This window comes from Lissotriton helveticus, chromosome 7 (assembly GCF_964261635.1).
Source record: "Lissotriton helveticus chromosome 7, aLisHel1.1, whole genome shotgun sequence".
Lineage (NCBI taxonomy): Eukaryota > Metazoa > Chordata > Amphibia > Caudata > Salamandridae > Lissotriton > Lissotriton helveticus.
In genome coordinates, this window is record NC_136068.1 from 1758355623 (window position 1) to 1758383388 (window position 27766).

General features: G+C 44.8%; 1 protein-coding gene and 1 long non-coding RNA gene across 3 annotated transcripts in view; one reads left to right on the plus strand and one right to left on the minus strand.

Moving 5' to 3' along the window:
• LOC144770736 (uncharacterized) overlaps nt 1-15662 on the plus strand; it is a 53938-nt gene extending 38276 nt beyond the window's left edge. The window contains exon 3 of the long non-coding RNA XR_013598994.1: nt 15535-15662. This is a non-coding gene — a long non-coding RNA (uncharacterized LOC144770736). The remainder of the gene's footprint in view (nt 1-15534) is intronic.
• LOC144770735 (sialic acid-binding Ig-like lectin 14) overlaps nt 1-27766 on the minus strand; it is a 209249-nt gene that overhangs the window by 137797 nt on the left and 43686 nt on the right. The window lies entirely within an intron of this gene.

Sequence of the window (27766 nt, forward strand, 5' to 3'; positions counted from 1 at the left end):
GCCAGGTGTAGTGTTACCACGAATCAGACAGTACAGATTGCCACCTGAGGCTGTAGCAGCCTTATCCAAAATTATTGACGAGCTCATGGCTCAAGGAGTAGTTGTAGAAACTGACTCCAATGTATGTAATTCTCCGATCATTCCTGTCATGAAACGTACTGATCCAAATGCACCTCCAGTATATCGATTAGTGATTGATCTTCGAGAACTTAACAAATGTATTATTCCCCAGTACCCAGTTGTCCCAGACATTTCTTCCCTATTGACAGCCATTGATTCCGAAGCCACATTTTTCACTGTCATAGACCTCAAGAACGCCTTTTTCAGTGTCCCCATTCATCCAGACAGCCAGTTTCTTTTTGGATTTTGTTTAAATGGAAGGAGCTATATGTTCACACGCGCTCCTCAAGGTTTCACAGAAAGTCCTAGCATTTACAGTCAAGCACTTAAGAGACAACTAGACAACATTCACATGCCAACTGACACTGCCCTGCTCCAGTATGTCGATGATCTACTGATCACAGCCCGTTCTGAACGTGCTTGCGAGCGAGCCTCACTTACAGTCTTGTATTTCCTAGCCGAGATGGGGCACAAGGTGTCCCCTTCGAAGCTTCAATTCTGTGTCCAGCAAGTGGTCTACTTAGGACACTTACTGTCCAAGAGGGGTAGGCAGTTGACACCAGATCGTATTCAGTTAATAGCGAGTCTTCCTCAGCCCAAGACCCAGAAGGAGGTACGTGCTTTTATCGGCCTTACTTCTTATTGCAGACAATGGATTCCTCAGTATGCATTTCTAGCCAAGCCACTGATACAGTTAACGACACAGGAGGCAGCCGTATCGACTGTCCTCCCTTGGACATCTGAACATACACTTAGTTTCAATGAGTTAAAGAAAGCTTTATGCCAAGCTCCAGTTCTAGCTACACCAAACTACAGTAAGCCTTTTACACTTTTCGTTACTGAACGCGAAGGTACAGCATTATCTGTCCTCACACAAGATCAAGCAGGACAATACAAGCCCTGTGCTTATTTTTCGAGCACATTAGATCCTGTAGCCCAGGCTCTGCCTGCGTGCCTCAAGTCAGTTGCAGCCACAGCACTAGCTATCAGACAAAGTGATTCCATAGTATTAGGACACTCCCTGACAGTACAAGTTCCACACTCCGTGGAAGTTCTTTTAAACCGAACACAAACTCAGCACTTGACAATTGCACGTTTAACAGGTTATGAATTGACACTGTTTCAACCACACATAGAAATCAGACGCTGCAACGTTCTGAATCCTGCTACACTGTTACCGTCAGTTAATCCAAATCCTGCCACACACGATTGTGTGGAAGTAGTTAACATCATGACAAAGCCAAGACAAGATCTGACAGATATTCCATTACCAGATCCCGACCTGACACTTTATGTGGATGGTTCATGCATGAGAACCAGTACAGGAGAACTAGTAGCCGCGTATGCAGTGACTACTGACACTGAAGTTATTGAAACACACCGTATTGACACCCTGTCTGCTCAAGCAGCAGAGCTAGTTGCTCTGACTCAAGCCTGCATACACGCCAAGAACCTGAAAGTTAATGTTTACACAGATTCACGTTACGCATTTGGAGTCGTACACGACTTTGGAGTGCTCTGGCAGGAGAGAGGTTTCATGACTTCTCATGGAACCAACATTCAGCATGGTCTCCTTATTCAGGCTCTGTTAGATGCCATACATTTACCGACATCCATTGCTATCATGAAGTGCAAGGCACATACGAAAGTTACTGACATTATTTCCCAGGGTAATGATCTAGCAGATCGCACAGCCAAGCTTACAGCACAGACTCCAGACATTCCAGTTAATAAGACACCGACACTTACTCCAGATCCGACTACATGTATGACAGTTAAAGACCCTACTCAAGATGTCATAGATATCCAGTTACATGCTACTCCCGATGAAATCAAGAAAGGGTCCGAACAAGGAGGGGTCCAGACAGATCAGGGATGGTTGACGAAGGGTAGAGCCACATGGTTTCTCCCCGACTCTATGGTTCAAGTCATTGTTAATACCGCACATAGTCCAGCACATTTAGGAGAAAAAGCTATGTTAGACAGTATCCAGAACATTTGGTTCAACAAGCATTTACGAGCTGCAGCCAAGCAGAAAGTCCGTACCTGTATGATATGTTGTCAGTTTAATCCAGGTAAAAGTGTCCCGGTGGAACAAGGTGGATTCCAGCCTCCTGACCACCCTTTTGAAGTCCTCCAGATGGATTATATTCAGATGGAGCGATGTCGAGGTTTCAAGTATGTCCTTGTAGCTGTATGCGCTTTGTCCAGGTGGACAGAAGCATATCCAGTCCCAGATTACACAGCCGCGACCACTGCCAAGCAGTTGGTTCGTGAGTTCTTCCCCCGTTATGGACTCCCTAGAGTCGTATATTCTGATAACGGCCAGCCATTCTCATCTGAGTTGATGAAACATGTTTCCCTGTTGTTAGGGTACCAGTGGAAGTTCCATTGTGTATGCCATCCTGAAGCAGCCGGTCTCGTAGAGAGACATAATCAGACCCTGAAAATTCGCATCGCCAAAGTATGTCAAGAAAAAGGTGTAGACTGGCTAGTAGCTCTGCCAGTTGCCCTGTTCTATATGCGCATGGTCGCACATTCCAGAACAGGTCTGTCCCCGTACGAGGTCGTTTTCGGCCGCCCCCCTAACATGTGGGGTACACCTAGACCCCGAAGTATTACCGATGTTTCAAGTAATATGCTGACAGATTACCTAGCTTCCTTGATGTCTGCCCTCAACTCTTGTCGTTCACAGGTTGCCGCCGCATTTCCAGACAATACCGAGGTGGCACCGCATGAAATCGTTCCCGGATCCATGGTCCTAGTGCGAAATTTCGATCGCTCAAGTCCGCTGGAGCCTCGCTGGAAGGAGCCCCGACAGGTCCTCCTCGCCACCCGTACAGCCGTGAAGTTGGAGGGACGCAAAGGCTGGGTGCATCTTTTGCATATCAAAAAGTTTTATGGATTGAAACCAGTTTCAAAGAACATTTCCGAGGATTTAAAGGACTGCCAAAGTACTATTCTTAAGGACTGTCCCGCAAAAGACAATGTTACTGCACCCTCCCTGTTAGAGACAACTCCGCAACAGGAGTATAAGAAAAAGCTAAGGTCTAGTAAAATAAGTCAGCCAGTTTGATTGTCTAAGTCCTCCCCTAGGTGAAACGGTTAGACCGGTTTCTGACATGTATAAAATAGACCCCCATAGTGAGAGAGTTAGTCAAAACTCAATCCGATGTATCGTTTTTCTATGTTTCATATTATTTCTCAGCATTATGATTTCCTGCACCAGTTATGCATTTTACCTGTATTTTCCAGTCTCACATGTAAATAAGTCCTCTAATGCTACAGTAGAGCACACGTTTAGTGATCTGCCTCCTCATGAACTCTCTTACCGCCTCGCTATGCGTAACAATTCTTTTATCCGCATGTTACATTACTCACACCAGACCAGCAATGCCACTAATTGTTGGGTGTGTGGTCGACTCCCCCCTTTCCAGACACCGAAGGGAGTTCTGCCACTCTTTCCTTATCCATTTTCACATAATGGTTCGTGTGGAGCATGGTCCACGTTAACGTCATCCTCAACAGATATGTCTTTTCTTAACAGTACATGTTTTCCAGACAAGCAAGGTCTTCCCCACAGAACAGGGTTAGATCTAGAAAACGAAGTTTACAATTTAGGTAATTATTCTTCGAATTTTATGGTCCTGAATGTTCAGTCTGATACTACTCCAGACTTACCTGCTATTTCAGTACTACCAGTCAAAGGCGAATTATGTGTCCGAAATAATGGTTCCGTACATGTAGGACACAGTGATTGTACTACTATTGTCAAGTATAGTGACAGTGGGAAATCTATTTTCAAAGCCTCACGTCATTCTTATTTTATTTGTGGTCAAACCGCATATGTTCGTCTGCCCCTCGATTGGGAGGGAACCTGTTACATTGCCTTCCTACTGCCACCAGTTTTCCTAGCCCCATCTGATTATCACAGAAATACACATCTAGTACACATTAGACATAGAAGGGAGATCGAGTCCCCGATTGTCGATTATACTGAAACTGCTCTAGAACAGTATACAGATTTCAATAGAGGTTTCTTCTTTTTTTTTGGACCTATCCAGAATAGTAAGCTAATTCGTAGGTTAACCAGAACCCTTGAAGCTGTAGTAAATGAGACTGCCTCTGCCCTAGGTAACTTGACCGAAGAGCAATCTGCTATGAGATTTGTCGTTTTGCAGAATCGTCTCGTCCTTGACGTCATACTGGCCGATAGGGGCGGGGCATGTAGAGTCATCGGATCTAGTTGCTGCATTTTCATTCCAAATAACGCGCCGTCTGTTTATTCAGCTATAACCAGACTCCATAAAATTGCCCATCTGTTACACCAAGATCCAGGCACCTGGACATGGTCCGGTTGGTTCTGGAATATAATTTCCGCCTGGGGATGGAAAGTCTTGTCCTTTCTAGGTATTGCAGTAGCAATCATATTCAGTTGCTGCCTCTGTATACAATGTGGCCCTGCGATTTGCGGCATTTGTGCTACCTCTTGTATTCCTAGTCCCAAGCCCCGTTCTAAATCCCGTTCCAAGAAAATTTGAGACGAGCAAATGATACTGTATGAAATGATAGATGGTATCATGAATATTGATGTTTCCTGATGGAAACGTAGTGACAAGGAGGGAATGTGGAAAAGTAAATTTTGCCATGTTCTGTGTCCCTACGCGTCCTCCATCATATGTTATCTGTGCATGATTAATATGCATATGTATTCCCCATGTTCGATTAATGACGCAATTACAGTTGTGTCCATCTCTAGTATGCCTATTTCCCGTTCTCGTGAATACTACGAATATCAGGCCTATGTAAAGTTACGTTGCCACGTTTCTCAGTGTGCACGTTATTTCATTATAGAGTCCCCGTTTCTAGGCCTCAAAAGGGCCTGGACACCAGTTTCAGCTCCTGTCTCCTGAAGCCCTCGCTGAGGAGCAATACAGCCCCCACCTGTATCCCTGACCCTTCACTTACTTTCTGCATTACAGTGCCCGGTTCAGCCTGGCTCTGCCTTTGAGTCTGCCAAGAGTATGTTATGATTCTAGTTATCAGTCCAGCCCTCCTTCTCTGCATTCCTAAAGCTACTGAACCGCATCAATAGTTTCCGTCATTGTCTAGCCTTTACGTCTCCATGTAAGAGAAATACTGTATTTAATGATCATTTAATATTCTTCATCACGCACTACATGAAGAATAATGTATGCTCCAGTCTTAGAATCAAGTTTGCCTTTCCCCTCCTGACTTCTAGTTTATATCAACATGTTCTCTAAACATCAGATACTAGATACTGTTTAGGTACATGTCGCCCTGACTCTCCAGACTTCAGTCTCTGCTCCTAGCACAGAGTTCGTAGCCCCCAGCTTCTCCTAGTAACACGTCATTGCCAGTTTGCGCGCACCATCAGGTTAGAAGTCCCGGCTCCTTAGGTAGCCCCCTCCATGTTTCCGCCCCATTCATGACATATTCTGTTACGTTTGCATCACATGTCTATGTATACGCCCTGTTATACCCACTTTCACCCTTATCTTTCGCGACTGCTACGCGTCACACCCTTTGCTCCACCCACTGCTCCGCCTATCATATGTACTGTAATGCAACTGTTTTTCTATATATGCCTGTGTATTGTTATTAAATGTTACGCCAGTCCTTTCCCCAGAACGCGCTCATCCCAGATCCAGCCCCGGCAGCTGCCGGGCCACTCTAGTCCAATCCGGCCCCCCTGCCGGGCCCTGCCGTCCTATTCCTATGCAGGTTGTCCTGTTCCTGTCCTTTATGCTGTAATAAACCTGCAAAACTCCTACTACCTCGAATCTTGACTCTTATTTATTGAGCTATCTGTTATTCATTTATCCATTCAAAAATAGAGGTATTATTTATTTATTTACCACACTATGGAGCTCTGAAGGCCGAGAGAGGGGTTCTGCTATCTTGTGAGTGGGAAGAATGGTGCATCCTGGGATAGCTAGATGCCACACTTCCCAGGAGTGGTCATCACGAGGGAGGGAACCTAGTAGCCCATTGGCATCCTACCTGGACGGGATTTTCTGGACATAAATAGGGGACCCCTAGCTCCCAGAACTCAGACCTCAACTGGACTGGAAAAAGGACCACAGAAGGCCTGCCCTGCTGCAAAGAAGAGGAACTGGGCCTGCTGTTCAGTAGAAGTTGTCCCCAGAGCTCAGTCAATGCAAAGAGACACCATTGGTCAGCTGACTGGCCTCCTGTTCGCAGCACAGGGTCACAGCTAAAGAAGCCTGCTAAGGGCAAGTGGTAGCCCAGATCCCCTGATCACTGCTCACTACCATAGTCCACCACCAGGGACCAAGACTAGATACTCAGAAGTTACACTTGAGTCTGCCGGACCAGGGTGATAGGTTGGAGTATAATTTGGTTGCCCAGAAGGCAAGATACAACCCGGAGAAACAGTTGGCTGGGAACGCTGTTGTAGTCTATTCTTATGTGACTGCTTATGTTATTGTAACCTTAAGTGGGCGCTGTGTTCCTTTGGAGAATTGTAACTTAGAAACAGTTGTATGATCGCAATGAGGGGTACAGCTCTACTATCTTGCTATTTTGTAACTAAACCTTAATATTACAACTACCGGTACAGTTCTTTCACTAGTGACGAGTGTCACTGGCTGCTGGAACCTGCCTAAAAGCAATTCTGTTATGGTGTGTGATATAATCATCATCAAAGGACAGCGGCTTAACAGACTGCAAAGATAACTACCAAAGAACTGTACGTTTCCCAACTCTTCATTGACCCAAGCGCTGTTTTTAACGCTGCTTAATGCTGTTTAACACTATGCTTTTTTGGGGTCGGGAGGACTGTGGGCTAATTTCACCGGATGAAGGAAATGACTGAAGTGCCATATCTGAATTCAAGCGTTGCTCTTTGCCACACTTCAGCTAATGTTGCAGCATTCATGATTTAACAATATAGCCCATATTTTTGGGGGCATTTCATCATTTACAGCTACAGTTTAAAGTCCTAAGAATAATTTTGGTTTAGCAAGGTATATATTCAAAAAGGGCCACTCAAGCATATCATCGCGTCGCAATCACCTCGGCTAGAAAGAACTGCACCAGTAGTTGTAATAATAAAGTTTATTAACATAATAGCAGAGCTAGAACCCACAGTGCGATCATCCCACTATCAGCTAGAGTTCTCCGTCTCTCATGGAGCTCACACCAAAAGTTACATACATTCAAAGGAACACAGCGCTCACTTTAAGTTACAATAACATAAGCAGTCACATAAGAATAGGATACAACACACCTCCCCACCTTAACTAATACAAAGAAAAAAAAAAAATTAATAACTTGAAAAATAATGCATAAAATAGTAAACCTCAGTCCCTTAAATACCACAAGGAAAGAGTGTTGTTTAACTTACATAGTTGTTCAACCATAATGGTTTTACCTTTTTTATTTTTGGGTATGTTCTGTCAGTTTCATCTCTTACTAGACAACCAGTTTACTTCTCTTCTTCTCTATACAACTTTTCTATACTACACAGAACCTTATATACCATTTCTCATCACCTTCCAACAAACCTTTTTACCAAATACTTTCTGTACACTTTTAAGGTTAGAAAATTTACATTCTCCTTTCCTTAACGGCTGTGCCCAGTTTCCCAAGTACATAATCCACCTCTTTAAATTCTCGAGGACCTCTGATTTTCCTGCTTTTATGTCTCATACTATATTTGTCCTGCCTCTCCTTTATCTTCCTGGCCACCTCATCGAATTCACAGATTTAGTTTTTTTCACTTCCCATCCAAACAGGACAAGCCACCAACACTGGCCTCCTTCCTCTTAACAACATAAAAGGAGATTCTCCCGTCACAGAGTGTAGAGTACATCTGTAATTCCACAGCATATTTTGCAATTCATCTTTTCATTTCAAACCATTCTTAAACGTCAGCTGTAAACATTCTCGCTGCACTCTATTGAACCTCTCAATGAGACCATTCTCTCTAGGACGCTATAGGGCTGCCAATGATGATGTATGTTGAGAGATTTAAAAAAAAAAACACATCTTCTCTGAAGTGAATTGGTGGCCTTTGTCCATCACAGCCTCCTGAGGAATGACCTACCTAGCAGATATTTCTCTGAAGGACCCAATCACCACTTCTGACTTCACTTCATCAACTACGTGAACCTCAGGCCACTTGAAGAAGTAGATTACCATTACTATAGCAAACTTGCCCCTCAACCTGTATTGGCTGAAAAGACCCCAAATGTCCATTCCCAGCGTTCTCCAAGCACTGCCAGGGCATCTAATAGGTACTATGGGGGATTCCCGGACAGCACAAGACCTATCACGGCTTCATGGCCGACAATCCTCAGTGCCTTTTATATAACAAAGCAATCACTCTTTCACAGACAAGACCTGGAACTACTAACCTCTCGCCCCTGTATACTATAGCATTGTTTACCAGTAACTCAGGTCATATCAACTTGTACTTCCCTAATAAAACATCACCAGACTACTGCTTCTTCCACATATTGGTTAAAGTCTGTTTGACTTTTGTTAAGTCCTCATCCACATTCAAAGCACTCAACCCTTCATCTTTAGAGGTAGCAGCTTCTGATAACAACCCTACCATGGCTACCATCCAATCATCAGAGTCCTGAATTTTGTCACTTCCATTTTCTGAAAACACAGCTGGCAAATGTGAAAGATAATCTGCCTTAACATTTTTTTCCCCAGCACATATTTCACTGTGAACATAAATCCTTGCATCCTAAACATCCATTTTGCTATGCGAGGTGTAGCTTTTCTCCTCCTTAGGTCAAAAAAACGTTCACTAAATGTTTGTGATATGTACTCAGTTAAAATTTAACTCCCCACAAATACGTTCTGAAATGTTGGACCCCAACCAGCAGGCCAGAGCCTCTTTCTCAATCACAGAATAAATTTCCTCAGCACCCCTTAACGTTCTCAAAGCAACGGCATTGACTCTTTTCGCACCCTTATGTAATTGCAAGAGCACAGCATCTAAGCACTTGCATCGATGTTGCAGATAGTTTTATACTCCACATTAAATGGTTTCATAATGGGTGCTTGGTTATACACTCTTTGATTGTTACGTGTGATCTTTCGCATTCATCAGGCCACATGTATTTTTCACTCTTCTTAAGCAGCAATTTCATGGGTTTGGTCAAATCAGCAAAATGGTTGACAAACTTGGCACAATATTCAGCCAACGAAAGAAATTATTTTAACCGTTCCTTTTTTTCAGGACTAGCAGCACATTAAATGGCTTCCAAAAGCTTTCATTTAGGTTTGATACGATCTGATCCAATGCATTGACCTAGATATTCAACCCCCATTACAGCAAATGTAAACTTTTCTATGCCAATAGTAAGTCCTGAGTCTTGTAGTTTCTTGAAAACGTGTGACAGAATGCTATCATGTTCCTGTTTCCATACAAACGAATATCGTACTGGAAAACTGCAACATGGTTTATACCTGCTAAAATCTTGTGCATAACTCACTGAAAAAACGTGGAGGTGGATGCCAAACCAAATGGCACCTAAATGCTCCTTGTGGTGTCACAAATGGTGGTAAATGTTTACTATCGGGATGCAAAACTATTTGGTGGTATGCCTTCGATTGGTCCAAAGTGGTAAAATACGCCTTACTCCAATGTACTCAGCTTGAGATTGATGTTCGGCAGAGGGTACTGGTCCACCCAGATACAATCACTCAAAGCACGCAAATAAATACACATCCAAATGTTACAGTTTGTCAGTTAAGGAAATCCTAGGATACCAGCACTGGATAGTGTTGCCCAATTTTGAACATAAATGAGTTGCGGAGGAGGATTTACTCAAGGCCCAGGACCTCTTAGGCCTCAAAAGGAGTTCATGCAGGACAGTTTTGTGAGTTGATGCTCCTCCATTTCAGTTCAAGAAAGATAGATAAGAAGACAAGGATTCAAATCCTCTTCTTTGAAAGCAGCTTTGTATATTTATTTTCAAATAACATTTTTGACAGGATTCAAATAATTCAGGCGATTCAACATCATATTGAACAAAGGATGTCAGACGACACGTGTTTTGCCCATTCGATCAAGTCGACCAGGGCTTTTTCAAGGCGAGAGTAAACATGCAGGGGCATCCTGAGAGCTGATTACACAGCAGTGGCGACCAGGCTTGCCTACAACTTAACACCAACAAGACGGAAGTACTCATCCATACCCCGACGCCAGAAATGACACCTGGTGGCCCCCCACCCTCGGACACCCACCCACCCCAACGGACCACGCATGCAACCTGGAAATCATCCTGGACTCCGAACACAAAATGGACCGCCGGATCAACTCAGTCTCATCCTCATGCTTCCAACTCTCCTACGTAAGACCTTCAAATGGATCCCCCTCGAGCACAGAAAGACCGTCGCTCACGACCTCGTCACAAGCAGACTCGACTACGGCAATGCATTCTACACCGGAATAAACAAAAACGTCCCCCGCAAGCTACAGAACATCCAAAATGCTGCCACAAGACTGGTCCTCAATCTGTCAAAACACTGCCACATCTCACAGCACCTGCGCACACTCTACTGGCTCCCCATCGAGGCAAGAGTCACCTTCAAGATGCTCACCCACACACACAAGGCCCACAGCTGACTCAAATTCCACGCACCCGAAAGAACCCTTTTTGAGGCGACTGCAGGTGCGTCTGGACTCTCGAAGTTCTGAGGTGAACCATTTGGCGTGGGTGGTGTTGTTTTTCTTGAGAGGGGCTTTGTGTTGGTGCTGACGGAGATCCATCTGTGCACGGTACGAGCTGCTGTGTTGGGGTCATAGTTTCCCAAGATGGTTGGGGTGGAGATGCTGAGTGAAGAGGTATGCTGGTCGTCGGTGATTCTGGTCCAGTTTCTTCATGGGAGTAGGTGGTGGTGTCTGTGGCTGATGGGTGTTCTGAAGGTGAAGTGGACGCAACAGTGGTCAGTCCATGGGAGTTTGGTGGTGTGGCTGAAGGTGATGGAGTTTCCTGTACTGAAGTGGGGGTCGAGGGTGTGTCCTGCTGAGGGTGTGGGCTCGGCCACGATCTGGCGTAGCTTGCGCGAATCTTCAGGGCTCAAAGTGGCTGCGTATATGCCAAAGGTCGCTCTGCCGGTGATACTTCCACCACCAGGAACACGGCGACCCGGGAGCTGCACCTCAGCACTGTTATCGCATATATACTATTCATGACAAATCGAGGGGATTGGGAGACACCTCTTTCCTACCCTCCGTCTTAACTCACATACCGAGAATACGATGTCCATGGAGTTATCCGCTCCATTTCACTTTTAAGGAAACAAGCTCCCGGGATATATGCTGAGGCATACAGAGCCTCCAGTATTCGACTTTACTTCCATATTCGCAATTGAATTGGTCTAGGGCCCCACCCGGTCGGAAGTATCACCGGCAGAGCGACCTTTGGCATATACGCAGCCACTTTGAGCCCTGAAGATTCGCGCAAGCGATGAAACACGTGTCGGCTGGCTGTTGTAAAGCATACAGAAATTAAAGAACCAAGGATTTACATTACGTCATCTTCTATTTTTCTTTTGAATACTAACTGTTTCTCTGTAACGATTTTTGTTCACTATTGCGTGTACCACCACCTACGTGTACATTAATACTTTGTGTGTGCATAGGGTATTTCTGTGTTTCCATTGTTGTGTTTTGCCAGCTTTCTGGTTTAACCTTTGAGTGGTTATTAGGTTTTCCACTTACCCAGTTGCACCACTGATATTGCTCTCTAGTGCTTCTATAATAGGCTGTGCGCCCAGTGCTTCATTGACACGAAAAACCTTTCTGCCTTAATCAAGATCTGGCGTAGTCCAATGTGATGGATGTTGCCCAGGAGGGATGAGGTGTTGGGGTCCAGTTGGTTGTCGATGTGGAAGTCGAGGTCTCCCAGCAGGGTGTAGCTGGTGGATGCGATGGCATATGGGGAGATGATGTCCGTGATGGAGTTGGTGAATGGTCCGCGGGGTCCAGGGAGTCGGAAGATGAGAGTTCCTCGGAGGGTGGTGGTGGCGTTGGTCTGTATCTTGAAGTGTAGATGTTCCATCATGTCTGTGGGTTCGTTGGGGAGTGTGCTCAGGTGGAGGGTGGATTTGTGGACGATGGCGATTCCTCCTCCCAGCGGGTGGGGCGGTCCTTTCTGGAGATCTTGTACCCTTGGGGAATGGCGATGTCCAGTCCTGTGGTGGTGGTGGTCCAGGTTCTGGTGAAGAACGCCATGTCCAGGGTGGTGCTGTCGAGGAGGTCCCAGATTTCGGTGGCAAGTTTGTGGAGGGATCAGACATTGAGGAGAATGCATTGCAGGGACTTCGGTTTGGTTGTGTTCTTGTGGGCGAGTTACGCTGGGTCCATGGTCTTGTCGGTGCTGCAGGTGTGCCGGCAGTGGTGACAGCTGAAGGGTTCGTGGGTGTCGGCTGGCAAAGCTAGCCTGCAGTTGTTGTTGTGGCTTGGGTTGAGTTCGTGGAGTGTTGCCGACCTGTAGCGGTGCGGAGGCATGCCTGCGGCGCAGCTGCGCAGCAGCAAGTATTAAGTAGGGGAGGGGGAGAGAAAGAGCAGCTGGGAGCCAGGAAGGGCGGGAATCGGCGAGCGAGAGGTGGGCAGGGCCTGCGAGCAAGGGGAAAACAAGAGAGAGCGAAGAAAATATGGGGCAAAAACTGAAGAAATTAAGTCAACACAAGAAATTAACTAGTATTACACCAAAGCAGGGCAAAACTTACACCATGTGGCAGAAACCAGGGCAGGCATGGAGAGCGGGTCGAGAGCGGTCTCGAACCCTGCTCTTCTGGCTCAGAGGCAGTGATGGCCAGGTGGAGCTGCATGGAGGGGTAGAGCGGTTCCCAGGCCAGAATGTCAGGGCACTTGCTCTTTGTAGCCATCAGACTCACACATCACCAAAACCTTGTCTTCATCAGATGAACTCTGAGGAATAATTTGGAGAATGTTCCCATTTCTTCTTTCTAGTGTCTGTTTTCCTATCATCAAGATTGGCCTTGCAAGAATGCGAAAAATGCCCTAGACGCTTACAACGATAGCACTTTGCTTTCATAGCAGGGCAATCTTCATGTGTGGCCACATGTTTAAAGCTTCCACATCTGAAACATTGAGTTTCGTTTGATCCTACATAATTGCCAGACTTTATTTTCTATTAAGAGCCTTCCCTGCCTCACAACACTATACCTAGGAAGAGTTTTGTTCTCTTATCTCATAACTGATAAGCAGGATGAGGCAACTTCCATTTCCTTTGCAATACCTATTATTTTCTCTAAAGTAGGATCAATCACCCTCAACTACTTTTCCAGAATTTTAAGATTACTCCTTCTGTTAATTGATCGGTGTCTTATAATTTTATCAGGAAAATACCACAACACCGGACGACTGGTAGTCCAGTGATGACTGGACTTTGGTTAGACCAGAGAGGACCTTGTGGGACGTCAAAACCTGTGCCTAGGAACCCCTCATCACCTTCGTGGACCAAGGACCCCCTGCAGGAGGACCCCCATAGACCACATAGCATCCACAGCATCCTTAAGCTTCTTCAAGCATTATGAATCCTCAGCATCAGGAATTTCCTTAGTTATTAAATGAGGATAAAGTGACTGGAACTGCTGGTAGACTGCTTATTCCCAGGAGGTACCTGTTCCTGAAGAGCCTTTCAAAGGTTGCCCCTGACTGGCTTCTTGCTGAAGTTGGTCATACCAAGTAACTCTAAATGACGGTATTACAACTTGCCCAACTTTTTGCTCCAAAGGTTTCTAAGCGTCAAATTCAATTCATTTGCCAATGATTGTTTGAAATTGAGTGAAATGTGTTGATGTATTATACCTTGTAAATTCTGTTCCCTGCTGGAGTGGTTGTCCCAAGTAACTGTAAATGACTGCATTGCATCTTGCCCAACTTTTTGCTCCAAAAGTTTCTAAATGTCAATTTCATTGAATTCGACGATGGTTTTTCACGGTTGTGAAATGCTTTGATTTACTATACCTTATAAATTACATATCTCCAATATGCTTCAGTGGATAGCCCAATTGTAAAAAATACATTAAAATGCAATCTATTTTTATAAATTTGTGTTAGATTTCCGAGGTGTCTTGGTGATTTCTTCTTCAATTGTTTTGGTGCTGTTGAAATGCTTTACACTTGATCATTTGTGTAAGCTGCTCAGAGCCACAGTTATCCCAAGTTGAGCTGAAAGTTTGGCCAGTTTGGCAAATTAAATCCAAGGATCGTAAAGGGGTAGCTACGTGTGTTGCAGGGTGAGGTTGAACAACCACACCATATAATGCACTCCTGGTCTTCAGTGTCAATCCATACAGAAAATCATGATGTCATCCTTTTAGAGGGAGCAGTTCAATTCACCTTCCCCCTTCTCGTTGCTACCTGGTACTGTCCGAACTTTGATGTTCCTGCTCTGTCTGATGCATTCAGCAAGAAGATCTTTAACACAAATAAAGAGAAGCACTGAAAGTGGAATACTCTGTCTAACACCTGACAGAACTTGAAACCAAAGCTGTGCCAGAGATGTGATATATTGTGCTAACCACAGCCTAGAAGTCGGACAGTCCTAGTGCCTTATGCCTCAAGCGCATGAACTCATGCAGTCAAACACTTTCTCCTGATCTAGACTGACCACGGCTGATCAATCTCTTAAAATTAACACTTCAAATTACAAAACTAAAACATCAGCATCATTGGTTGCACCTGTTTCTTTTACTGTGTGGAAAGCGTTTGACTCATTTTTCGTATCTTCCAAAACACATGACTTAACTTTTCTTTGTCAAAAAGTTTTACAAAAAAATTATTTCCTTGTAGAAAATTTGTTTATTCGCTGTTTTATTACACTTGTTCTAGGGATTAAACAATGCCCCTTACTTTTGTTACCCAATAAAAAGTCAACACTTATTAAATGTAATAGGGTAACCCAATGTCAGTCAATGGGAGATACAGTCCTTGTAGCAGTGAAAAATTACGCAATGGCAAAAATCACTCTTTCTACCTTTCTATCTATTTACTGTTTCTCTTACATTTAGAAACAGTTCTCCTCAGATATATGTTGGTATTACAAGAGTGTGCAGAAATCAGTCCAGACCTGAATGATATGAAAATTCCACCAGACAAGAAATATGTAATCCCTATATAAATTGGGTGAGTGTATTATGAGATTAAGCTGTAAATATTTGAGACAACTTTCAGAAATCCCATTTAACTATTGAATAATAAACAAATAGTTTGGGAAGTAATAGGTTAAAAACATACTGGTGGAAAGTTTTATGAGGTCACAAATGTGGATCTGAAATATGAAATCTGAACATGCATATTGTATCATTTTATATGAACAGTATATGAATCATAAAATAATATTTCTTTCTTTTCTTTTTCTTTCGCTATTTCAGCCCTGAAGAAGTGGCATGTAAGGCCGCGAAACACGTCTTGGCTGAAAATATTGTGTTGGAGGAATAAGTCAACCGTGGAAACACTTTGTAATAATATTCAATTCTTTTTTCTGAAAAATGCTTTTGTGCTATAATCTATGATAATGTATTTGGAATACATTTGAGAATTCAAAAATTAGATGTTTATGTGTTAATCTGTCATACTATTGTTACAAACTAGCTCCCTATGAAGCCTTTAGTTTGTATTTCATGTATCGACTTGTCTGGGTACCAGTGAAAAATTACTTTTGGAGATTTTCACTACCAGGACAAATAAAACGTAGGCCCTTATGTTCTACTTTTTAAATACAATGCACCCAGCCCTATGAGCATTTAGGGCCTAGCTTAGGGGGTTACTTATGGCCATTAAAAAGGAAGGTTTAAGTTTGGGAAAATATTTATTTTGCCAGGTCGAAATGGCAGTTTAAAACTGCATCACAGGCTGTAGTGGCAGGCCTGAGAAAGGTCATGAAAGGCTACTTTAGTGTTTGGCACAATGAGTGCTGAGGCCCACTGGTAGCATTTATTTTACAGGCCCTGGGTACGGGGAGTCCAACTTCACCGGGGACTTTCAAGCAAACTTAATGTGCCAATTAAGTGTAAGCCAATTGTACCATGTTTAAAGGAGAGAACAAAAACAATTTAAAACTGGTTAGCGCAGTGGTAAAGTGTGCAGAGTCCTAAAGTCAACAAATATTAATTCAGCAAAACAGGAGGAGTGAAGGCAAACATTTGGGGGATACCATGCAAAGGATGTCAGGTCTAAGACTGATGTTTTCCAAAAACGATTAATAAAATGATATAAGCAATTTTAGTCAACCATCTCTATCCATTAAGTTGCTCAGCTGTAACACAAATAATCCCCAGTTCCATCAAATAAAACAGCATATATCATTGGTTAAACCAATTTCTACCATACAGTAAGTTACTTTAGGGAACTGAATTACACATCCTTTCACACCCACCTACACACTTACAACCAAATTTCAGAGGCAGATTTACAAACATCTTGTGTGGGGTTGTGTTACTTTTTTAACGTAGACCCAATGCAAAGTATTAGGTGGTAGTTAAAATCCAACTCAAGTCCCAATTTGCATTGGAATGTAACCCAAATGAATGCAACACAGTGCAATGCCCTGCTTTGGACATTTTGCCAAATGGCATTCCATGGGTCATGGGCATCCCCGTGCATCCACTAATGGATTGTGACGCAAATTAATATCTACAAAGATTTTTAGACATTCATTTGCACCAAACTCCTGCACCTCGCTGAGTCTGGCATAATGAGGTGAAATATTTTTATTTCTCCTCATATTTCCTCTTTGCATGTATGCTGCATTCTGCAACACATGCAAGGAGGAAATTGACGTTCAACATAGTTTTCCTCCTAGAAGTGACTCTTTCCTGCACAAAATCTATAATGACCACAATGCAGGCATCCCCACTATTAGGCAAGGGTGTCTGAGTTGGGTCATGGCAGCATGAAGGGCGTCAGCACAGGGAGAGAGTGGAATAGTGCCTCATCTTAGTTGATGCAGCGCAGTTCTGCTCTCTTCTGTTTACGCAGTGAAGCAACTTGATTTGAGCATCTGCAGCTTTGGGAATGAACTTTGAGATTTTGCTTCTGACTTAAGATTGTCCTGTAGTAACGCCTTGAGGAACAGCAGTTGTGTGAAAGAAGGAACAGCAGCTGTCTGCATCTGACCCAAGAAAGACGTCTAATAGCAAGAACAAAATAAGGAACTGCAGCTTCCTAAAAGACTGCCAATGCTTTTGCATCTGACTTGAGAGGAACCTCTAGTAACGCCTAGAGGAACCTCAGCTCTATGAAAGAATTTGGAAACTTCTGCATCTGACTCGAGTGGGACCTCCAGTAATATATTTATATAGATATATATACACACACAAACACACACACACACACACATATATATATATATATACGTATACAGGGCCGGACTGGCCATTGCGGGCATTTCCCCAGTGGGCCACCAGGGTGGGGGCCGGTTTTGGGCACTTGGGGGGCATTTTTGCTACCGGGGATCGGCAATATCGGAACCCTGTAACAAAATTGGCCGAAAACGGACCTCACAAACAGCTTAGCTGCACTCCCCCCTCCCACCAGGGGGGGGCAGCCGAGCTGTGTGCCAGGGCCAGTTTTGGTTCCCAGTCAGGCCCTGTGCGTATATATGTATATATTTTTTTGTTTTCACTGAAAAAAACAAAGGTTAAAGTGCACAATCACACTTGACTGCAGGGTTTACGCTGTTTTCCATGCAATGACCCACTCATGTACACTGACTATGGTGTTAAAAATAATATCATCAGTGAATTCATCAATTATGTCATTAGAGGTGTCATCAGAGATGACATCAATTATGTCATTTAAGATGTAATGAGTGATTTAAAATGTGAGGTCATAAGCAGTGAATAGTGGGGTTACAAGTTATAGTTAAACTATAGCTGGTGAACTACAGTGATCATTTGGATTTTAAACATTTGTTTTTTAACTTATTTCAACAACTAACTATAACATCATTGTAACCTTTCTTTTTAACATAAGCCAAGATCTGTTACCATACCTAACTATAATGTCTCCTTACTATTTTCTGGGAATTTCTGGAGTTTTTTTTTATTGTAAGGGAAAAACGTATTATGCTAGCTAACTAGAATGTCACTCTAGCCTTTGATTTGTTTCAGTGAATTTCTGGGTTTTTGATAATATTTAGCCAACTGGTTGGACACTTAACTCATGGGGGAGGATGTAACCTTACAGCTAGAGCGGGCAACCTCAAAGCTAGGGAACTGGGTTTGAGTCTTGGCAGGTACACTCAACATCCTATGATTCTGGGCAAATCACATAATCTCACCATGCATAACAAAAAAATGTATATGTCCATCTGTAACGAAACTGGTGCTCATGTAAAACGCTATGATAGCTTCGGGTCGAATTCGCGCTATATAAAATAAAAATAAAAAAACTCCACCATTGAGTGGTCAATCTTCTGCTATGCAAGTCCTCTAGCCAGGTCCTGTACCAATCCATTGCAGGCCCCTATTCCCCGCAGACATCCAATCTAAATTTCGTGTCTGAATATTTTTCCTATGGAAAAAAAGTGGGCGGTGGAGTGTTATGAATAGTTTTGGCCTACTGAACTTATGTTTTTACGCTGAGTAGTTCACAAGCACCAAATCGCAAATTTGCCCCAACTTTTACTGCACTAATTCACAATTTTTGGATTTGAATTTTTGTTTAATTTCAACCAAAATATTTCTGAATTTAAAATACACGTAAATCATAGGTTCAGTACTAAAATAGGATTTAAAGCACACAGGTCTACATTTAGCTTACTCCAGTAAATACCGCAGGAATGCTACACAGCAGTAATAGCTGTTATGTGAGGCATAGTGTTAGACCTGACAGCCTTTGGGTGGTCTTCCCAAAACTTACCTCCACTTTATTGGCCTTAGGACTCTGACCACTTTACCACAGCTGACCACTGCTAAAGTGCACATGCTTCTCCCCTAAAACAGGGTTTGATTGATGTATTCACCATTGTCACATTTAATTTACCTGTAGTAAATTAAATGTACACTGCACTGCAGGTGTCCAAGGTCTGCAAATTAAGTGCTACTAGTGGGTCTGCAGCACTGATTGTGCCACCCACAAAAGTAGCACTTTAAACATTTCTCAGACCTACCACTGTAAAGCCTGTGTGTGTGTCATGTCGACTTTGCATTTATAATGCCTTGCCAAGCCTTAAACATCCCTTTTTGTTACATATAAGTCACCCCTGAGGTAGGCCCTAGGTAGCTCATAGGGCGGGGTGCTTTTGTAACAAAAAAGTAGGACAATGTACTTTTTAAGTTTTGCATGTCCTGGTAGTAAAAAGCCCCTAAATTCGTTTTTCACTATTGTGAGGCCTAACCCTCTTGTAGGTTAACATTGGAAATGCATTATTACATTTTTAAGCTGTAGGTCCTGCTTGAGAAGGAGTACGCCTGTCATGTTTATTATAATTGGAATGATAAAGACTAATCCTCTTTGCTGGCAAAGTTGGATTTAACATTATTATTTTAGAAATGCCACTTTTAGAAACATGGCAAACACAAGGAGATGATAGACACAGCACTCTGAAACTTTTCAGACACTCACCCCAGTCACAGCTCTGGGTTGAATCAATCTTCGTTCTTTAGTCCAGTTCAGATCCAGCTATTTGCAAATCAGTGCCTCATAGGAACAGTCCAGTCCAAACTGCCAAGCCAGGTCTTCCCTAGACTGGAAACAAGCATCCTGGGACCGGTTTCAGGGTAACTCCCCTCATCAGCGGGGCTAGCTTGAATCCAGTGGCAAAGTGAGCAAGGGACCCATGCCTGGGCATATCCTGCCAACTTATGGCAAACAAAGAAAACACAAGGAGATGATGGAGGGAGCACTGACACTTTTCAGACACTCACCCCCATTCACAGATCGGTGTTGAATCCATCTTCGTTCTTTAGCTCACTTCGCCACCCCAGTTCAGACCCAGCTATATGCAAATCAGTCTTGACCCTGTGCCTCATGGGAACAGTCCAGCCTGAACTACCATGCTAGGTCTTCCCTGGACCGGAAACACGCATCCTGGGACCGGTTTCGGGGGTAACACCTTTCATCAGCCAGGCTAGCTTGAATCTAGTGGCATATCGAGCAAGGGACCCAGATTTGCAAGAGCATGCTGGCTTGCCTCCTGTTTTGATACTCAGGGATATCAAAGTCTCACCTCCTGCTCCTGTGCCTGTTCCATTGAAGTGGATCCAGCTGCTTCCTCAAGTGGAACCGACACATCCTCTGCTGGGGGAAGCAGAATAGCAGCATCATTGCTGTTGCTGGCATAGGCCCAGCAAATCGCAGTCGGAAGCAGCTTTGTCTCAAGAACCAATGAACAGGAACCACTGCATTGCCGCTGTTACAGTGTGAGAAGATCAACGCATCCCATCGACTGCTCAGATGAAATCCGTCCTACCTGTCTGACCTGCTTCGGGTCAATCTGAAGAGTTGACACGGTATCCACACCTATAGACATTACGGTGTAGGCCTATACCTCAATTATTCTCTCCCACAAAAGTTATCATTTATCCACTGCTAAAGACTCAGTGTTACCTATAATTCACTTGCATCAACACAGCTAGAGAGGGAATCTAAAAATGGTAGAAGATAAACTCATTCATCCAGATGAAAACAAGCAGTTATGAGGAAAACACAAGGAACCATGAGAACACCACAACTGATCATGGGACTACACAGTGGCTATTGAGGCTCATGGAGTACAGCAACCAGTTCCCATTTACCAATTAAGGAGGATGGAACCATAGTGTTTCCACAGGTAACAATGTTCATTTTCAACTTTTGGCCAGAATTACAACCAGACAGTTCCCAACTCTTTTCATGATCATAGCTTTACTTATTTTGCAAATCCAATCCAATTCTGGCCTTCATGTTTCAGGCTGTCACCTTACCCAGCAACTTTGCATTCCTGGAAATGATTGGAGCTGCAGACCTTGGGTTGTTATTTCCCCCCACCCTCACCCAAGAATTGCTAGCAAGTTCACCAGTCTAGGCCTGGTAACTGTAGGAGAGAGCTAAAGTTATTTAGCCACATCCACATTCCTCAATGAAATGAGTGTGGTTAAAGGCAATAATGGACTGAAAATCAGGGGCCGTAGGTCATCCAGATCTCTCATCTAATGGAAAAGGGGGTTGGGGCTCCTATGGGCCTGCAAGGCTGTAGAGTCATGGATGCAGATGAATTTTGGGGCCCATTGGTTGGTTCATCCTCCCAGCTCACTAAAGGTGACTTCTTTATTTTTTTAAACATCTTTTTGTTTGTTAAATTCACACATGTAAAACACCAATGTAGATGCCAGAATGAATAGTAAAAGTGCATGATTAATATAAGGTTTGCACCTCAGTCCACACTTGTCTCAATTCCTTTTCCCGTCTCATAAGGGGAATTCTTGTATTTTGTATTTACACTTGAAGTGTCGGCAAACATACCCATACATGGAGTGCTGCTTCTGGGGTGATGCTGTAGATTGTCTGTCAGTGGTTATATGCAGATGCAACTGCTAATGTCATGTGAATCTTGAGGATGCTAGTTGTCATAACCCTGTTCAGAGGGCCATGGGAAAGCAGAGGTTACTTGGCCCAACTGTGGGGGTTTAGGCCTTTTACACCTGATATCCTGGGGCCTGGCCTTCTATGGATCCTAACTGGGCCAAGCACTATGAGTAATACCTTGGGCCAAGAAGTCCAAGGCTTCTCGCGGGAGGTGGATACAGGGAGATGAACACAGGCACACTACACCACTCAAAGTACATGCAGCAGCAGAAACAAATGATTGTCCAATCAAATACTTACTTTTATGTAAAAAAGAAGTAGTTATTCGACTGCTACAAACACAAAGAAAAATATGACATTCACAAACAACTTCCACCGTCTCTTGAGGCCTGGGCTGTAGTGTTACTTAGATGGTTCCCTGATTCCCCCTCCCTCCTTGCTCTAGCGATAGTGGTTATTCCTCATTCCCTATCAGTGACATTCAAGTGCAGCCCCACTAATAGTCTACGTCTCAGGAGTTCCACTCCAACTCTATATGAAAGTAAAAAATGTTCCAACGCCGAAGCACTATCTTGCAAGCAAGCTGCTCCGGGCCTACTTGCCTAAAATCAGTCTTACCCATACCTACTGGATCGGACTGGCTGCAGTTCCAGCGCCTGTTCCCTCCACATGTGCTGGAGTGGCTATCTGTGGTAAGTTCTCTGTACGTGGCTAACGCGGGCTTCGCTTGGCGGTACTCAATATGCGGTTGTGCAGCCGCAGCGACCGAAGGTTCTTTGTGGTTCCTTCAAGCTGGGTACTTCTTTGGTCCTTCCCACAGTGAGTGGGGGTGTGAAGGACCAGACTCTGGTCCTCAGTCATGCTGCAGGTGCATAAGGGTTCCCACAGTGACCCCTTTCCTCCGGTGTCGATCCCAACCAAATCACACTTCTTGCTTAGTCTAAGTTGCCCCCTCTGGCATATCTAGTCACTGACAATCACTGCACATGAGCAACTACCCAATCGGTATAGCAGCCGTCTCCTCAGACCTCACTAAGGGAACCCACTCAACAGGATTCCCCACTGGATCTCACACCCTGCAATGCTCCCCTCGTACGCAGCGTCAGACACTGGTTTTCCAAGCTCCAAGGAAAGTGCTCTTGGATTCCGTGGGTGATGTCCCCTCACCCAGCTGGGAGACTAGAAGGCCCCCCTGGCTACCTTGGCCCCTAGTACATGCCACAGGCACAAGTCTTGCAGAGCTTCTCCTCCTCACACAGCCCATCTGGTTGTTTGACAAATGACAATTTTGGGCTCTCAAGTTCCCCTCACTATAGTTCTTTTCCAGATATCAAAAGTGATTTCGAATCTGAGTCTTTGTAGTTTATGTTGAGGGTCAGCATCCTTTTGAAATGCCCACTCCTCAAGCCTCTCTTCCTCTTGAAAGCAGCTTGTCACAGCATGAGCAACTCCAAATCTGATTGCCCCACAACATAGGTCATGGGAGGGACTTGAAGTTCTCACCTGGATATCAGCCACAGTGATATATTCATCAACAGGTTAGCCCAGAGCCTCAGCCCTACTCTTTATGATTCTTATCAGCCCCATCTCATTACAGAGATGAGCTCAGACCGTTACTTCTGGCCTCTCTCAGTCCAAGGGCACTACATTCTTCACGTATTGTATACTTTACAAGCACACATACACCCATCACATGCATATAACGTACATGCACTGCACAGCACTGCATTATTTCTGTAGTGTACCACTCACAGGCACACATACACCCAGCATATGTACTTAACATACACACACACTGCACAGCACTACATTCCTCATGTATTGTATCACTCATAGTCACAAATACACATGACATGCACATGCACATAACATACACAAACTGCACAGTACTGCATTGTACCTGTATTGTACACTGCACAGCAATACACATCAGACAAAAAAAAGACTGATGTAGGACAAGGGGACTTAAGGATACAACAATGAAACTTTAAATGAGTGAGCCTATAAGCCTCACTCCAGTGACACAAGTAACAAGCATTTACAATGCAATGGTTTCGCCTTTGGAAAAGTTTGAGCTATTGGCATTGTAAATGACAAAATTTGTATTTATGTGTTGGTTTTGAAAACAGATAAATAAATGGCATTGTCATTTACATTGCCATTAGCTTAATCTCTCGCAAATGTGAGACCTATTGTACCCTACGGACGAGCTCAGCAGACAGCAATTACCACCACACAAACACACCCAGAGCCAGCCACACACACCCAGAGCCAGCCACACACACACACACCCAGAGCCACACACACACACCCAGAGCCACACACACACACACCCAGTGCCACACACACACACCCAGAGCCACACACACACACACCCAGAGCCACACACACACACCCAGAGCCACACACACACACACACCCAGAGCCACACACACACACACACACACACACACAGAGCCACACACACACACACCCAGAGCCACACACACACCCAGAGCCACACACACACAGACACACACAGACACACACACCCAGAGCCACACACACACACACACACCCAGAGCCACACACACACACACCCACCCAGAGCCACACACACACACACCCAGAGAAACACACACACACACCCAGAGCCACACACACACACCCAGAGCCACACACACACACCCAGAGCCACACACACACACACACCCAGAGCCACACACACACACACACACACACACACACACAGAGCCACACACACACCCAGAGACACACACACACACACACACACCCAGAGCCACACACACACACACCCAGAGTCACACACACACACACCCACCCAGAGCCACACACACACACACCCAGAGCCACACACACACACCCAGAGCCACACACACACACCCAGAGCCACACACACACACCCAGAGCCACACCCACCCACCCAGAGCCACACACACCCACCCAGAGCCACACCCACCCACCCAGAGCCACACACACCCACCCAGAGCCACACACACCCACCCAGAGCCACACACACACTCCAGGGGCAGGGAAGCAAGCACAGCGAGGGGTTTTAGTCTTGTGTTCACAGAAGTGAACACAAGACTAAACTGGTTTACTGGGCCTATTCCCGACTCCCAAGTCCAGGAGACGGGATCACAGTTTTGTGGATTTGGATTTTCTTTTGGCCAAGAGGAGGATAGCCATTGGTTGGAAGTCAAGACACCCACCACTGGTGGTTACCTGGGAGGCGGACGTCTCTAGCTGGTCTAGGGCGGAGGAACAAGCGTTGCTTAAAGGATAGGATCACTAAACGTCGCAAACCCTTAGCAGAACCTTGGGCGGACATAGCAAAGGAGAGGGACACAAGACATGCACCGAACAAGCACTGCAGACTACCGCGACAGACTCTGAAGCTTAGTGGGAAACAATAGTACATACTCCTCGCTCCCTTCCTCCCACGCTTCCCCCCCTCTGATGCCCCCCCCCCCCTATGATAGCGTTGCTTCATACATGATCATAGCTTACAGGGATAGCGGGCACTTGGCAGTTGGTATGTAGTTGTTGCAACATGTTTAGTTTAGGTTGTTTTGGATATCATTTCTTGAGTTCTTTTCTCGTTTCTTTTTCTTTTTATTATTTGTTTTCCTTCTTTTTAAATGGCTCCTTCCGTTCATATTGTATTGGCTGACAACTGTACAATGGGGCGAGATAGTAGCTAATGGACATCCATACAAATATTACAAGAGATGATGTTTATGGGCCTGAGAGAAGTGCGGCAGCACCCCCATAAAATTTGAAAAAATACATGCGGAGAACGACAATCAACGGGACATTCAAATGGCGGCATTTGAGGGGGGATGTATGTCGTTACCACGCATACTTTTACAACGCATGCCTTTACCATGCAACTTTTACAACGCAAGTCGTTACAACGACTTGCGTTGGGGGGCCCTGGATAGTGAATAGTTTAATTTACTATTCCAACTCCAGTCCCCGTGGATAGTAGGGAAGGTTTTGGATAGTAAATTAAACTATTATCTATCCTAGAGCGCCCCCCAGCACAAGTTATTGTAACGATTTGCGTTGTAAAAGTTGCGTGATAAAGGTAGTGCGTGGTAAAAGTTGCGTTGTAAACGGTGTTTACCTTGAGGGGTTTTAATCCAGGCTGTGACATATCCTTTATACCTTTAGTGAAATGACGTTACTGACCAGCACTGTTCACGCTAAAAAAATATCCTAGCACCACTCACTGGCAAGCAGCTAATTGGGCTTCCATTCATTACCTCAGTTTTTAGGGCTCGGGCCTACGTCACCACGAAGTGGGGGCGGAGTTTCCGAGCTCTTATGTATTAGAAAAAAAAAGAATTCTGAAAGGGGTTCGGGCTGCCACATTCCAGAAAGCGCGCGTTTTTTGCGTGTGGTATTTTGCCTTGTGCATGGTAATTGGTCCAGGCAAGGCTGTGTTTAAGTAAGGCAGCACGCCATAGGACTTAGGAATTTGTCAATGTCCACTTCCTGCATAAAGTGTTCGGACACGCGCAGAAGAATACATAAATCCTCAATTACCAGCTGTCCGAGGTGCCGGTAATTGAAGGCAGATGGTGCTGGGAGCGTGTGCACTGCTGTGTTTTTTTTCCCTTCAGCTCTGTGTGCGCGCATGAACAGCCGGCCAGCAATGTAGAGAATCACATGCATCAGATCTGGTTTTTTTAAACAATTGCGATCGCGAAAGTGATCTCTTTCTGTGCTGCTTGTTTAAACAATTGCGATCGCAAAAGTGATGCTTTCTGTGCTGCTTGTTTAAACAATTGCGATCGCGAAAGTGATGCTTTCTGTGCTGTTTGTTTTTCGTATGTAATCTTGTTCTTCTACGAACTCGATGGTAGCGGAGTATCTCATCCTCACCCTCTAGGTCACTTCATTAATTTTCCACGAGTCCGCCGTGTCTGTTGGCGAGTGCAGATTGGTAGTGCAGAGTGCAGAGTGGTAGTGCAGAGTGCAGAGTGGTAGTGCAGAGTGGTAGTGCAGTTTGGTAGTGCAGAGTGCAGAGTGGTAGTGCAGAGTGCAGAGTGGTAGTGCAGAGCGGTAGTGCAGAGTGGTAGTGCAGAGTGGTAGTGCAGAGTGCAGAGTGGTAGTGCAGATTGGTAGTGCAGAGTGCAGAGTGGTAGTGCAGAGTGGTAGTGCAGAGTGCAGAGTGGTAGTGCAGAGTGCAGAGTGGTAGTGCAGAGTGGTAGTGCAGAGTGCAGAGTGGTAGTGCAGAGTTTAAACAATTGCGATCGCAAAAGTGATGCTTTCTGTGCTGCTTGTTTAAACAATTGCGATCGCGAAAGTGATGCTTTCTGTGCTGTTTGTTTTTCGTATGTAATCTTGTTCTTCTACGAACTCGATGGTAGCGGAGTATCCCATCCTCACCCTCTAGGTCACTTCATTAATTTTCCACGAGTCCGCCGTGTCTGTTGGCGAGTGCAGATTGGTAGTGCAGAGTGCAGAGTGGTAGTGCAGGGAGGTAGTGCAGAGTTGTAGTGCAGAGTGGTAGTGCAGAGTGGTAGTGCAGTTTGGTAGTGCAGAGTGGTAGTGCAGAGTGCAGAGTGGTAGTGCAGAGCGGTAGTGCAGAGTGGTAGTGCAGAGTGGTAGTGCAGAGTGCAGAGTGGTAGTGCAGATTGGTAGTGCAGAGTGCAGAGTGGTAGTGCAGAGTGGTAGTGCAGAGTGCAGAGTGGTAGTGCAGAGTGGTAGTGCAGAGTGCAGAGTGGTAGTGCAGAGTGGTAGTGCAGAGTGCAGAGTGGTAGTGCAGAGTGGTAGTGCAGAGTGCAGAGTGGTAGTGCAGAGTGCAGAGTGGTAGTGCAGAGTGCAGAGTGGTAGTGCAGAGTGCAGAGTGGTAGTGCAGAGTGCATAGTGGTAGTGCAGAGTTAGAGTGCAGTTTGAGAGTGCGAGTGGTAGTGGTAGTGCAGATTGAGAGTGCAGAGTGCAGATTGGTAGTGCAGAGTGGTAGTGCAGAGTGCAGAGTGGTAGTGCAGAGTGCAGAGTGGTAGTGCAGAGTGCATAGTGCAGAGTGGTAGTGCAGAGTGCAGAGTGGTAGTGCAGAGTGCAGAGTGGTAGTGCAGAGTGGTAGTG